At 38.6% G+C, this 15,765-nt stretch overlaps 2 long non-coding RNA genes across 2 annotated transcripts in view; both read right to left on the reverse strand.

Annotated features, from left to right (window-relative positions):
- Nucleotides 1–6,156, reverse strand: part of LOC147908200 (uncharacterized) — a 160,809-nt gene extending 154,653 nt beyond the window's left edge. Inside the window, exon 1 of the long non-coding RNA XR_015546521.1 lies at nt 5,279–6,156. This is a non-coding gene — a long non-coding RNA (uncharacterized LOC147908200). The remainder of the gene's footprint in view (nt 1–5,278) is intronic.
- Nucleotides 1,343–15,084, reverse strand: LOC147908201 (uncharacterized). Its single transcript, XR_015546518.1, has 2 exons — nt 11,937–15,084; nt 1,343–5,330 (listed from the first exon to the last, which is right to left on the reverse strand). It is a non-coding gene; the product is annotated as an uncharacterized LOC147908201 (long non-coding RNA).
- Nucleotides 15,085–15,765: the final 681 nt, after the last annotated feature.

Genomic DNA, 15,765 nt, shown 5'->3' on the forward strand with positions numbered 1-15,765 from the left:
TGTATTCGTAATGTTTTTAAGGCAGTGATTTCAACGAGGTTGAATCGCGTGATAAACTTAGCGACAGAATTCCGTCTGTAACGATATTCTAAGAAATACATAAAAATTCCTTTAATTGTATGTACATTATGTGCATATATAAGCGAATTATATATAAGATCTGTACTAATTTCAATCGTTGGCACAGATAAAATTTATAAGGCATGTCTTCTGTACTTTTCTTAATAACAGGCATTTCCACCAGCATTTCTTGCGTGTATTCTTTCTAATTTATAAACTAGAATTTTTAATTTAATTTCCCAATGCTTTTAAACAATAATAAAACATTTTTGTGAAATTTTATTTGTGGCGCTAAGCAACAATCTAAAAATTTGATAGATCTTTTCCGTTATAGCGAAAGCACTTTTGAGGGCTTAACAGTCGCGTTTCCTGCGCTTGTGAATACGCAGGCATTCGAGAATCACTGTGCTCGATGGAAAATTCCTTTTGCTGGCCGCCCTGCGTAAATCTATTGGCGGTATGGAATCGAGAGAATCGACGACGAAATATTCGAAAACTGAAGCCTCGCGGAGGAAGGGCGGGGAGGAGAAGGGAGGGGGGGGGGAGGGGGTGCAACGCGGCAACGGCTTGGATCGGACAATAGCCGACAATGGGATCGCATCCGATTTTTGCATGCCAATTTCGCGCCCGGCATTGTGCCGTAGACAATGCGCCAATAATTACGCTAAACGGCGACCATTCATACGCCCATTCGGGCAAATTCAAACCGGCCTTTCCGTATCCATTATAGTCGCGCGGCGCAAATAATCGCTCCGATGCGCGCCGCGCATCTACTTTTTCGCGGTGCGTGTCACACAGGTGGCATCTATCATCGATTTGATGTTGCAACTGGAGCACGTTCGATTTCGAGTATCTTCGAAAACATAAAGCAGTCACATTTATGCAAGCTTCCATTTTATCTCTCTTCCTCTCTCAACGTCTCTTCATTATTAACTCTTCGAGATGCTAAATAGTGCAGTGCTGCACCGTTAGATATATGAAAGAAGCAATGGTAATCCATCCAATTTCTTTTATGAATAGAACCAGAATAGTATTGTAATATTTAATAGACAAGTAATTTGTTAATAGCTATTTAATAGCTAGTAAATGACTATTTGCTAATAGCCATTTAATAATAATCTGATGTTAATAAGAATCTTAAACCTGCGAATTATTTATTGCAAAAAATATTGCTTCAATCGGAATTCAAAATCCGAATCTTGCAAATCCCAGCTAAGATAATATTTTTCACACTCATATTTTCGTATATTTAAAAAGAAATTTTCCTCATAATGTAAATCTATTTTTACGTCATGAGAATTTGTTGTAATTGTAATAAATGGAACTTATTCGCGAGTTGGATTTAAATCACCCTTCCATATCTATTATGTGAATGGATTGCGCAAATACTAGTTTCATCATCCGCTGGTCACAGATTTCTTATCAAATCTGCTTCGAACGAATAGGTTGCATTGTTTCGAATATTGCATACTCTGCAGTTTACGCAAGCTTATTGTGATCTTGTAAGAGAAAATCGTGAAGCAAGATTATAATTACCTATTCAAAATATTTGGCATAGCTTATTCGATAAGTTCAAACCAATATCATTTTTCCTTTTCAAAACAACCAAGATTTATAAAAATCTTATTTTAAAAATTCCTTGAAAGCTCTACACTCTTCTGCTGATAAAATTCCATGATAATCCCTGATTCTTAATGATAAAAAATAAATCCTCTAAAAAATTTAGGTTTATCTAGGTAATAAACATCCTGTATCATACCCTGAGAAAAATTTCTGGTTAAAAATAAACACATCCGAAGATTCTGATCGTGTCAATCAAAATTCCGATTATCTCAACTAGAATTGTATATTCAATTAGAAATTTTTTATTTATCCATTTTCAACCAGAATTAAAGCAACTTTTCCCATGTATATAATATTCTGAAATATGTAATTATCGAAAGGCATTAATGAGTTGAAAAAAGAATTCGAAACATTAATAGAGCGTCACTTTTCTTTTAAGCTTGAGACAGGCTATACCGACAATCCTCGGGAAGCTGAAAACATCCAAAGTACATCCTGTGTACGACGTTTCTCGCGCGAGACGCGTCATCTCGTGCATGCACGCGAGAATCGGACGCGGTTACAGAGAGAAGCGGGAGGAGAGAACGGCGCGCTGTGCAAATCGGATTTCCTTTCGTTAAACTTCGTTCGTAACGGCCTTCCTCTTCTCTTCCTCACCACCTATCTCTTGAATACTCTCCCAAGCCGGAGCCGCGCTGTCCCTCTTCGTTCGCATCGCACGCTTTTCTCTTTCCTCTCGCATCTCGTTAGATGCACCTCGCGGAGGAAGAAAGTCCACAAAGGAAGTCGGAGTGCAGCCAGGACGTTGAAGAAGGAGAGACGGGGGAGATTGCAAAGAGCGAGGTAGGAATGGGGAGGGAGCGAAAAAGAGAAATCCCTTTACCCCGCTTTCGCAGATCGTCGTAGAGAGGGGGCAAAGGTGTGAGACACCGTGGTGCACAGGGCTAACCGGTCGTTTATTATGCATCGAAATGCCAGCAACGATGCCACGCGAGTGGACAGGACGTTGTAAACGCTCCGCAAAAATGAACTAACGGCCGGCGCTCTCTGAGTGATTCCGCGTCGCCTCGGGGTATCGCACGACGTGGTGGGGCAGCCCGTCTTTTTCTCTCTCCGTCTACCTTCCTTCTTCGGCAAGAAGAGCGGAAAGGACGACGCGTCGAGTCCTTTTCTATTCGGTTGGAATTAGATATAATAGCCGCGGCGCTGAATCGCTTATTGTATTCGTTAAATCGCGGCCCTGAGAACCGTTCAGCATCTCGAATCTGCTCGTTCCGATCGAAGAACCGCGGGTATAATGATCTTTAATTAATGATAAACCAGTGCGATAAGCGAAATCTCTAATGATCGATAGGTAGAATTTTTCGAGAGAGAACAGCATAAAATATCGAAGGTATTTGCTTTTAGCTTCTCGTGCCAATCTATAATCAACATTGGCATCTCGAATCTGGAAATCTGAAAAAAATTTTTCTATTGTCTTCGATAAAATCAGTGAAGTACAAGCTCGCACTCACTCACGATAATTGTAAATTATTTTATATATTGCACACTGAGAGAAAAGTGTTTGTATTTATTGCTATAATTGATAAAATAATTAGGATGGTTTAAATATAATTTATAAGTTATAATTATTTTAGGTACCAATTATATTTTTTTGGTATATACAGAACTATAAAAATAGAGCTATGATCATAATTATTTTACCATACAATTATATAGTCACAAATTTCAAACACTTAATTTTCCTTTAATCCGGGAATGATCGGTCATTTTGCCGTCCTCTTTCATTTTCTATTTATATCTTTCAATTAATTGGCACTATTATATTTTTACCTTTACATAAATGTTTATTAACATTTTTTCGCATCGTATGCAAAAAGATCACAGCGCGCGCACTTAAGTTAATCTTTTTTTCTTCTTTTATTGGAGCCCGCCCGCAGCCAGCCCGGCGAGAGAGAGAGAGAGAGAGAGAAAGAGATCTGGCCATAAACTAGTTCGAAAATGCAGATAACAAAAAAAAGAGAAACAATTACGAAAAAAACTCGGCAGTTTGACAAAAATTAGAGCTAATGCAACACTCAAACCGAGACGAAACACTCACTTACGTTAGTGTAATTAGTGTTTGTAGTCTCTTTCTTATTATTACTTTCTTATTATTACTTAGTAATTATCATACATATATTTTAGTTACAATACATATATGCAAAAATATATTTCGGTCAAAATGACGGGGACGTGTCTACTAACGTCAGTTTCGAGACGCGTCTACTCCAAGGGTTAATGTATCGGGATTATGTTTGCATCTGTCTGTAACATTTGCGAAATCCAGATCGGTTTATTTCATACAGATACATTTCAGCGGCATCATCACCCTTTCGATAAAGCTCGCGGGAAGCGTGTTCTTTCTCATGCGTGAAATTGCGTTTAATAGGTACTACTTTAATGGGAGCATACTGACAGAGTATATTTTCCCCGAGCACCCGCGTTCTTATGTTCCGCACACCGCGATCTATTTTTCTTTTGTTTCGGCAATACGTATTCTTCTTACTCGGAGAGTATATATATATACACACACACACACACATATATATATATATATCGGATAGTATTTATTTTAAACGTTGCTACTGCCTTCGTGCTGTAAACTCGAGATCGCGATAATAAAAGCAAATGCTAGTGCTGCACCTCGAAGAAATTCCTATAAAAATTCACGCTGACGCGAACGAACCGCTAATTGCCCGCGATCAATTTTCTCGGATTACGATCATCTTACGAAAGCACAAGAACCGTAAGAACAAAACCAATCAATAACGTTGTTTTGTATGTACATGGAAAGAATGATCTTGCTAAAATATCTAAAATTAAAATTGATACAGATCTGAAAATAGTTTTGTTAAACTATCAAAATAATTACGTAGAACACTCAAGCATAATATGGAGCAACGCTGGAACAAATTTTGACATTCTTGCAATTAGTTTTTAAGTATCCTGCATAATTATTTTGGCATTCCAATAAAAATTATTTTTAAATTTATCTAAATTTTTATACCAATTGAAAAAAAGTGGCAAATGAAGGTAACAACTAAACAAATTTTCTATATATCAAATAAACTTTAACAGTTATCGCAATTAAAAAAATTAGCTTATTCAACTCTGTACGTGTGTGCATTAATTCTACATATAAAACTGGTATAGTTGTTACTTTTATAGTTACCATCACTATGTCTTTCTCTTAGTGTAGATATTTTAGCAAAACCATTTCCGTGTACAGTCCTAAAGTGCTATAAATGAGAACATAATTTCTCTCGTTTGGTAACACACTGTTTGCTTTCGGCTTAATGCATTATTAACGGTATATTGCATTAGTTTATACGTTCGTGCGACCTTTCGCGATCACAATCCAGCACGTAGTCTTATACACATTTTAATAGACCAGCGAGACCAGCTTGATTGGCAACGACAGATACACAGATAGTTATTCTAATCGCGCAAGTCGATGCCACGGCAACCCGATGTGAAAGATAACTGGATATGTGCGCGTATATGTATACAAGATAGAATAGGTGTGTCAATACCCGCCGGTAATTACTTCGATTGCCAAGTTAAATAATTATCGTCGGGATGGGGGACCGCTGTTGATTAATCTGTGACTCACCGTTCTGCGACCTTCGTTCTACGAGCTTCTGCTGACGTCACATCCTCCGAGTCTAAAACGCAAAAAAATTTGCATTAAACGATGTTAAATTCGAAAGAAAACGAAGGCTGAATAAATTTGCACTCGCAAGACGTCTCGCACGCGCACCAGATCTTTTATCTATAAATTTAATCATGCAAGAAAATAAATATATAACGTGTTCTGTGCGCACGCGAGAATTTTATAAAGAGACAAAAGAGAATCAAGCTTTCTCCTCTCCCCTCTCCCCATCGTTCTCTCGACGTGGACATTTATTTATGAGCATCCGTTAAAATATTTATATCTTCTTGTTTTCTTGATTGAAAACGTATTTACATAGTTTTGAATATGCCTCTGAACTCATTAAAAAATATATATGCGACTCTCTTTATTTAACACGATCTTAATCCTCGTTTAAAAAAAAAATCCTTTGTCTTTTCCAAGTATGACATTTTTCATCACATCCAAGGAAAGTAATTAATTTTACAGAGAAATTGCAACTAATGCAATTTTAGAGAATTTAATTTTGATATAGATATTAGAAGAAATGTAACTTACAAGAACTTTCTACCAAAAAAAAAAAGATTTTGCTGAAATATCTAAAAATTTTACTAGCTACGGATCTAAAAATAATTTTGTTATACCATCAAAATAATTATAAGAAACTCAGACATAAGCAATACTGCAACCAATTTTTATTCCATCAACCAGCTTGAACGTAATTATTTTAATAGTCCAACGCAACTATTTTCAGATACGTATCTGACTAAATTTTTATCATGAATCATTATTGCACGCATCCAATTTAAATTTACCAAAATTATATTCGGCTGCAATAAAAATTTCTAAAAAAAAAAAAAAAAAAATTTAGATCAAATACAAAAACACGATATATTGGAACTCTTATAACTTATATTGTCTTCCTTTCGCTTATCTCGTTTATGCTTGGATAAAAACACAAACAAGCCACCACTTCGATCATGAGAGTCCACGTTCGTCTTCTTGCAAAAGCCTCACCGCAGCTAATTATCTTACCGATAAAAACAATATTAATTTTCCGCGATTTATCGATCGGGCAGCATCAATGCATCTCGTGTGTGCCCGTATACGATCATCGCAAGATTCCCAGAAGAAAAATCCGATCAACCCGATGTAACCGTATGCGTATCGGCGGCGTTTAGCTGGCGATGATTCGATGAGCATATTCTATAATTAGCATCGGAGCGGGGAATTTTTATTTTCGTTTAAACTTGAACGTCCTTGCTGAACATCATTCGTCGCCGTTTCCTCTCCTCTCTTCCACCGCGAGTGTCGCTGTCCTGACGCGCGATTCAACGCCGAGGTTCGACAATAATTATTGTCGTCGGACTTATTTTTTTCGCCTAGCGCCGTCCTTGTCGTTCCGCCGGAATAAGATCGTCCGTGGACACTAATTCTCTGGTACCGACGCGGCGTTCCTCAGACAGTTAAAAAAGTGAGGATTATAAATAAATTTACGATCCGGCGCTGAGGTGCGGGCGTTACACGCTTGACACCTGGCGTCCCTCTTCTCTGTGAATCTCTCGGTTTAGACGGGCAAGGGGATTGTAAAATATGCTAATAAGATGGTCACGAGAATTGAAATAAAAAATTCGTTTTAGAGGAAGAAAATGTAGTTTTCAGAAGTAATATACTGAAATAAACAAGACATTATTAATAAAATAATGTATAAATAACGATACATCATGAAGCTTTTCTATCGTGCGAAATTCTTCCTGACTTAAACTCTGAGAATTTTTCTTTCTGCGTCATAGTTTCAGCGAGCAAGGGACAAGAGAGAGAGAGAGAGAGAGAGAGAGAGAGAGAGAGAGAGAGAGAGAGAGAGAGAGAGAGAGAGAGAGAGAGAGAGAAAAGGAAATGCGGAAGAAGGCGAAGAAAGAATGGCGGACAATAACCTGGACGCAGTGTATTACTGAGTCTGCTTAAGTTAATTGGAAGTAAAATGAGAGAAAGGTCCGAGGAATCACAGATTCTTCGTCTGTCGCATCTTTCGCTCTTTTCTTCGCCGTTCTCTGTCTCAGACTTCCCTTTTCTCTCGTCTTCGTCCTCCCGACGTTCTCTCACTTATTTGCGCTTCCCTGTGTTTGTTTAATCAGACACAAGGCTCAGTCTTCATTACCCGCACTAATTTATCTGGGTTGTCGTCCGACTCCTTCTGGTCTCCGCGTCTGGACATTTTCGACCCTTCCGCGATACATATACGTGAAAGACAACCGTAATGTAGCCAAGGATCCTCCATCCCGCTTTAATTTGCGTGAATAAATGCAAGTACGATACCGTGATCTGTTTTTAAACATAATTACATCCGCGTTAAAAAAAAAAACGTATATTGTTTTCTAATAAAAAAAAATAAAATAAAATTTCTCTTCTAATTTAATCTCATTTGCTTCGCTGAAGTACAAAATACAAATGTATTACAAATTCAAATAAAAGTTATTCCAAATACATGCGCAGCTTTGGTTCTAGCAATATTTTTTTAATAACTATATCATACTCTTTTTCCTTTGTAATAATAACAGATACTTGGATATTATTATACTACATACGCACTAATCCGAACTTTAACAGGCACCATACCTATAAATGTTCTGGTGTTGTGTACTAAAATATTTTATTATAATAATAAAAAATTCTGTTTATTTCCATCAATTTACTTAATCGAACATATCTCGCTAATTCATCCACGATTGTTTTTCTCCATGCAGTTTACTCTTTAAAATATTACTATTATACTTTAAAATATTGTTGCTTTTTCTTCTTAAGTATATAAAATCAATTTTATAAAATGTAATATAAATTCTGTTTTAAATTTAATATATTTTAAATATAATTATATATATATATTAGGTGTTGGAATTAATTCGTAGCGTTTTTAATGAAAGAATGTTATTTATTTCACATGAGCATTAAAAAATACATTAATGAAAGTACTTCCCATCACTTGTAAAACGCTACGAATTAATTCCAACACCTAATATAAATTTTTCTTTAAAAATAAAACTGTATCCATAAATAAGAACATTAAATAGAGACTCAGATCTGCCGTAAGATTTCGGTATAAAAGAAATAAGACTCAAAATGAACTTGATAAGCTAAGAACACGAACGAAGATCCATGACGCGAGGGACAAAGAACAGGGTAGTAGGAGTAGTGTCAAATTGAGGACTCCTGGATATCGACGGCAATATTCGTTAAGTCCTGCTAAGACCCTGTATGCGGTGTAGTCCGTTCATTCGGATTGCCAAATCTCCGTCCCTCTTGCTTCTCGCCATTTCTCTCCTCTCGGTCCTTCTTATCCGCTGAACGAGGACCTCGTGGAGGTGACGATCGTTTCTTTCTCCACTATCTTTCTCTCACCCTTGCGAATGAGCCAGGATGCCTCCTCGGTGGAGGATCAGCGCGTCAATAGGGTGTTTGTTTAATTTGTGAATTCGCTGGCTTGTGTCTCTGCAGCTGCGCAAGGAAGCTGCCACCTTCAGTGCAACTTAACTTCAACATGAAGAAACATTTCAATGTAATAATTTATTTGTACCTTTTTCTTTACAAAAAAAATACAGTAACATATAAATTATTAAATTCCAATATTTCTATTTTATTAGTTAGAAACATATTAAAATGAGAATGCTATCACATTCTTATTTATATATTTATATGAGTATGAGTAATTATTATTCGAATCTTTGATTTCTAGGACAACATATTCAAGCAAGTGACATGTAATTTCACAAGAATCTACGATGTGTTCTATGTATAAAAATGAGACGATAAAATTAATGCCGACTAGTATAAGGTGCGCGATATTATAAAGTAAGTCATGGCGATTACGAGCAGACGGTTAACGTAATTTCCGTCGATTTCCATGCACATAAATAAAGCATACAAAATCAGATTTCTAAACGACGAAGCTTCTTCGGTTAGAAGGATTACGCAAGAGATGACACAGTGTACGTCTCTGCTAGTCAAAGAACCCTTGCGATTTCATCTCATTAAGCTCACGGTCGCAAATGCGTACAAAGATATCCGAAGAATCTAGAGCATTTCGCGAAATTTTATTGCAAACATCGAGCTAGATATTTTCAGCAAACTTTCGTTCGTTGCTTAGACGATTTTTATCGAGAAAAGTCAATAACTCTTGAATGTATTTTTCTCGAAAAATTATAGTTTACACTATAATACGAAACTCTTCTTTTCCTAATTTTCGTTAAATAATTTACTTGACGTAAGATTTAAAAAATTAAAATTAAACATTAAAAATTTTTGTCATCTACTAATTATAATCATAAAACCTAAATTTCCAATTATAATTACGCTTGGCAAGAGAACGAATCTCCTAAAAAATATCTTTTATCAGCGACAGAGAGAAAGGTAGAAGAGAAAAGAGAGAGGGGCGGGGAGGGGAGGGGGGGGGAGGGGGCAAAAGAGAATAGAGACCCTAGTTTCACAAGATCACATCGCGTTATTTAAATTCATCATCCATCCGTCTGCCGTTGGGATTCGTTGGATTAATTCTCAGCCCGTCCAGATCTCACTCTCATTGAGTTCGGGGTAATGGGGGTCGTTATTGCAGCGCAATGTAACGGCCCTAAGGGTCATTGTTCAACCGTTTTTGGGGTTCGAGCAATGACCAGTTCCGCCGCCCATGAGAACGGACTGAAACAAAAGCTGACAAACCTGTTGGAAACAATCGGCCGCGGCTCCCCCAGTACAGGCCAGCTTATGGTTGACGGGAGGGATGAACAGTTGGGTGACTTTTTTTTTTGGCCTCTAAGAAGAACACCTATTGTGTAACATTGGCAACATGTGTGCTTTCATGTCGTCAGAACGAGATCGGCTGATCATTGCTGCGTCATGATTTAGGAGCACACTCGTGTCATTTTCTGAAGAAAATTATTTAACTTAACGAGACGCATCTCGTTTAGTAACGATGTCAATGCTTGTCAAAAAGGAATAGCATTTATAAAACGAAATAAGTTTATAGATATTCCTATCATTCAACTTATTGAATATATTCTAAATCTAATAATTAATTCAATTTTAATCCTAGCAGTACTAACGTCTTTTATTCACTAAAAGAACCATGCAAATAAATTATTATAAAAATGAAGAAAATGAATAAAATACCATTTATTTCATCAATTATATTATAAATAAAGGATATAATAATTAAAACGATAAAATATTTCAGAATTTTCTTTTCTAGAGATAAGAAATATAACAAATCTGGACTTGTCAAAAATTTCGAGTAATCTGACTCTCCAATCCCCTTAATTTCGAAATCAAAGTTATTTCTTCAAGAATTGTTGCATGTTATTTCCCAAACAGCTGTTTAATCAATAGCGTTCTTCTGCTAGATCAGCAGCGTGTGGAAAGCGATTAGAAGAAAGCGACAAAATCTTCAGATAGAGAACATTCTCTCTCTCTCTCTCTTTCTTATAAGAGTGTGACAATGCTACGGTCAATGCAGCATATTGCGGGATCTTAGTTAATTTTCTTCACGGTCATCCTTCTCTGCCAACTCCCATTTCGGTCGCTCGTTGTCTTCTTCCCCTTTGCCGAAGGAGACATTTCACACGTCGGAACCCTTTTACAGGGAAAAGTGAAGAGCAAAGACAGAACGTGAGAGAGAATAGATAAAAATCATAACCAAGATCGAGAAGCGACCGCGAAAAGCAAAAGAGTAATGGAACGTTTTCGGAGCGCGTGAAACAGTGCCGATAAATTAATACGACATTCTTTTTTGCTAAAATACCCTTTTGACACCTATTGCTATTTCTAATCATCGCGGTACGTATAATATATACGTATAATATACGTCGCGTCCAAACTGTCTAATCCGACAATATTAAGAAACGTAAGTACTTCTCTCCCATTCTTCCTTTCTCTTACCCTTTTCTCTATCCTTTCCTTCGTCCTACCCCTCACTTCCCTCAGCTTCCCTTGCACCGATCCTCTCGGTTTTTCCTCTCGCAGTGGGAGCTCGGGGAGGGTGTGAGGCCGTGGCTAAGACGACCATGAAGGAATAGTGGAACGGCGGAAGGTGGCGGTCGAAGGAGAGTACGGGGGATGGCAGAGTACGGGGCAGGGTTGGTCAGTGCTCCTTACTTAGAGGGTGGCGAGTCTGTTCTTAATTAACGCTCGCCTCTTTTGCTGCACACCCCCTCGCCACCGTGCTCCCGTAATGAGGCTCCTCGGGTGCAGGCGAGGGTGTGCGCGCGAACGTGTACGTACTGAACCGTCCACGACTGTGTGGGTGACCTAGATGAGACGCGCCCCCGTCTAGCTAATTCTTTTCTTCCGCACTGACCACTAAAGTAAGTAGATGGCCACGTACGAGGAGCCGGGCGCGTTTGTGTGCGTGCGGCATTCGCGCGCGAGCGAAGCTACGTACATTGCAAGAGAAGCCACGTACATTCTATGCATATAAGTATATGTATACACGTGTGCGTGTGCGTGCGTGTGTGTGTGTGTGTGTGTGGGTGTGGGTGTGTGTATAGTTATATACGAGCAAACGCGTGTGGCCATATTCCGTTGCCGTGGTACCACGGTCGAGACTCTCGGCTTGCGAGAGTTACGCGGACGTAACTGCGGGTCTTAACCTCACCATATATACCGTCACGTTGCTGCTGGCGTTGCTGGTGCTGGTACTAGTACTAGTGTTGGTGTTGGTGTTGGTGTTGGTGTTGCTGCAGCTGCGGTGACTTCGCCTGGCGTCCACTTTCGCGATACCTCGCGAATTAGCCGCCGCGGCGCCGGCGCGTTGCTGAGCCATAATTACTTCGGCGAAAATATTTCGGCACGCGAAAATATTTCGAACGCTGCGATCAGGTAATGAGTCCGGTAATAGCCGCGGCCACGACTGTCGAACGCGGAGATCGGATGGAAGTCACGTGCGCGATTGATGAGGCATAAGGAAAAGTGAGAAATGTCTTTCGAAAAACTTTCGTACGGAGGTTTCGATACACATACGAGTCTAGAGCGTTTAGAAGCAAGTGCGAAGTTACCGTACGCTCGAAAGGGTTCGTTGTACATTGCCGGCCTGTACATAGTCTTTAACCGTAAAACTTCGTCGTCGGTTTCGCACGGCAAGCAGTAGCTGACCATTCGAAGCGCAGGGAAAATACGTCCTACGGATCGACTGGTCTATTCTTTAGGCACATCCTGGGTCAGCCCCTTCCATCAACTCCGCCCCCGCTGCAATTCGCCGATTTTCTCTCTCTCTCTCTCTTTCTTCTTTTTTTCTTTAGCGGACCGCCGTGCGGATAACAGCAATTAAGTCTTCCCGTTAATAGAGACGATTGTGATTAATTATCGGATTTAATGACCGGCTACTTGTACTTGTAAATATAGATGGCACGGGACGCGCATGTTGGTTACACCGTAAAAATTAGAGACCATGAATCCTCGAAGATCCTCCTCCCGCCTTCGCTGCTTCTTCGTCCTCGTGTGTCACCGGTACGCCTTCCGCGCCCGCCAGAGAGAAACGGCCCTGTCACAGTCCGCTGATCTTTTAACCAGCAATCAGGCAAGGCTGTGGGACCGGCCGGTTTCATATTCGTAACGAATGTAACTTGGCGCAGACGCTCGGTGCGTATCGCGTCGAAGGTAATCGGTTATGCGGAGATAAATATGCACTTTTTATATCCCCATCGATTGTTTTATAACAAAAAGATCTCGGTGAGATCTCATTTCGGTTGATTTTAAATTTATTCACGCTCATCATCCCGCGCGATCTAAATGCCATCGACATTATCAGTGCGTTCCTTGCCCTGATGAAGTGAACGCAAGGTTCACGAAACGTTGGCATTAGCAATAGATAAAGACACGATGATAACCCGCAAATCTTCAGGTATCTTTGAAGAAAATACCCGTGAAAGCCTCAAAAGCGTTATATATTCTTAATTCATGTAACTTATTTATTGTTTTTTTTATTAAAACTTTATAATACATAGTTGAAGCGTTATTTGTCTTGAAATTTCTAGTTGCTGATACAACTTTTTTCTCTCAATGTAGATAAGACTCTTCCTTAATAGAAGTTTAATGTACATCGTATTATAACATTATATTAATTATCAATTTTTGAGTATTTAAAGATTTATAAGGTGTCTCAGCAAAAAATGTAAAATTTACGAGAACTTATACGCTCTTCACATTTCCGCCCTAAGAAAAGTTACATGATGACCTCCAGATTCTCACTCACGTATCACCTAAGTATCTTTTTATCTTTTTATCTTTCTTGTACACCGAATGTTAAACAAGGATAAAATAATACATACAGAGCAGTCGGGTGGGAATCTGAACGTGCTCTAAAATATCTAGTAATTTACTATAAATTGCATCTCGCCGAAGGCTGGCACTGAGATAAATCGGAAATCGATTTTTCATCAAAATAAACGACATAGTAAAATTGCACAAAGAAAAATCGATTTGTAAATCCGAATCTTTTAACGAATCGATTTTCTTGGAAAAAAAAAAATCGATTCGGAGTAACCTTGGCTACAATCCGTTACTCTTCTCTGATAAAAACCTAATTTCAACTTTATAATTTAAGACAGTCGAAACATAACATACTATATTCACTTTCAATAATGAAAAGAAAACATTATATTTTTAACAACATTCTATGTTGTGTTCATTCTGACTCCTCATTTTTCATTTATAACTTTTTTTAATTACATTGTAAGTATTTTTAGTTATATTATAACTTTTCTAGTTATATTTTTTAATTTATAATAAAACAAAAGTATAAAACTGTCTTTACGGTTCTTAACTTCGAGTGAACTTTACTTAAAAATCTAAACACGATCTAAAAATTTAAATATAAAATCTAAACATGAAATTTAATCTTTAGTTATAGTTCATTGAAAAATGCCAAACTTCCATTTGCATAAAATAGTAACAGAAATAAGCAAAGTAATATATCTTATTCGAATAATACACATCGCAGCGTGCATATTGCATTGTGTATATTACGAGGTGCCGGTGTGGGAGTGCATGAGCTCACATGCTCAAATTAACTCCGGCCCCACTGCTTTTAAAAATAATTGGTAATTATCGACATTATTAATAGTTTTGCCTGGCTTCGCGCCGGCACCATCCATGTGCGTCAACGTATGCAATGTCGAAATAATTTCTTCGTTTCAATTACTATTTTACTCTCTCCCAATGTTAATATAAATATATGTAAAACGATAACGGTCTCAAATAAACAAATTTATTACTAATGCCGTAAATTATATATGTCTTACATATATAATTAGCACTTGTTTCTTTAAAAATTTTGAATCTTGCTAAAACAGCATCAAACAATTAGTATACTTCATTAAATTCTCTGTCTTTACGTTCTGTTATTACTGCTAATCATCAGTCTTATCATTTTGACATACTGTAATAATTACTTGTGATTATTAAATTAACAGTTTTGGAATTGCCTACACTATTGTCGATGGTAAAACGCAAATAATAATATTCGTAAATTTGCTTAAGCAATTACAAAATCCGTACGTTCCAAGTCACGCAGACACGCACACGCGCTGCAATACACGCGCGCGTGAGCTCCTTTGTGTCCATTGTAACAGGGGCAATGATTTATCGTCGTGCAACAACGTGCGTAGAAGTTTCCACGAGAGAGAAGCGAACGGTTGTTAACGACTCGCCGTTCGAATACCGTCGACTTCGTCGAAGCGCGCCGCGCTTTTTTCCTTGGAGCTAGAAGGCGATTCGTTCATCGAAGTATCGATTTGGTTCGTATAATAATTACCTCTCCCGCATTAGGGGTGGCTACCCCCTCCGTGGCAAACGAGCCCCGCTGTCTTCCACTATACTAGACTCTGCCACGAATAAAAGGGGGAGGAAGCGACGAGTGAAGGTTGAAGGAGGATCGCGGCCGACAGCTGTTCCGTTCGCCGTCCAATCCTTCGTTGGCCGCGTTAATTAATTATTTATCCACGTCGCGAATAAATATTTGCCGATTATGATGAGGCGAACCGGGCACGTCCGGGGGATTCCTGGGAATCGCGGCATCGATCGTACCACGTAACCAATCGGCAATTCCTGAGAAACACGCTCGCGACCTTTACATGGGCGGAACTTAACTTGCAACCGAGCAACTCTCTAACGATCCTCGGAGGCGCTGTAAATGGAAATAAGATTTACCGGCAGGTTTCGAGGCACTATCTTGAAAGAATGCACTCTATACACTCAAAAAATATGAGCGTCCAAAAATATGAAGCATGATCGATCTCACTCCCGATTAATGGAAATCGTTTCGGCGCGGAATTTGAAATTTAGTGCAGGTGTAGATGTGTATACGTGCACTCGCGAGCGTGTGCAACGTACTGCGCGGCGACACAAATGCAATTTCATAGAGACAGAAGAGGCATATTAGTAATTTCGCGTTGCGCCACACAGCGTGTATTCGCGGCCTTAAAATT

The sequence above is a fragment of the Acromyrmex echinatior genome, chromosome 10 (genome assembly GCF_024713525.1).
Source record: "Acromyrmex echinatior isolate Ae372 chromosome 10, ASM2471352v2, whole genome shotgun sequence".
NCBI classification, from domain to species: domain Eukaryota; kingdom Metazoa; phylum Arthropoda; class Insecta; order Hymenoptera; family Formicidae; genus Acromyrmex; species Acromyrmex echinatior.